The following is a 374-nucleotide window of genomic DNA, read 5'->3' on the forward strand; positions in this document are numbered from 1 at the left end:
GAGGTGCAGCACCTGACCTGCATCAAGGTACCTCAGTCCATCTGGGCTGCTCTAACAAAACACCACACACGGGGGGCTAGTGAGAAGCTGCAATTCATTGCTTCCAGTTCTGAGGGCTGCCAGTCCAAGATCGGCGGGCCAGCGTGGCTGCGGCGGCGGGGGGAGCCGTTCTGGTTTGCAGACTTCTCCTTGTAGCCTCTCATGACAGAAAGGGGCGCGGAGGTTCTGTGGGGCCCTTTTATGAGAGCTCCACCCTCGTGACCTGATCACCTTGTAAAGGCCCCACCTCCTAATACCTTCACTTTGGGGTTTAAAATTTCAACATAGGAATTTTGGGAAGACACAGACATTCAGAGCACAGCAACTGGGTTGGG

The sequence above is a fragment of the Leptonychotes weddellii genome, unplaced genomic scaffold (assembly GCF_054177405.1).
Source record: "Leptonychotes weddellii isolate Sample4059 unplaced genomic scaffold, ASM5417740v2 HiC_scaffold_6043, whole genome shotgun sequence".
Lineage (NCBI taxonomy): Eukaryota > Metazoa > Chordata > Mammalia > Carnivora > Phocidae > Leptonychotes > Leptonychotes weddellii.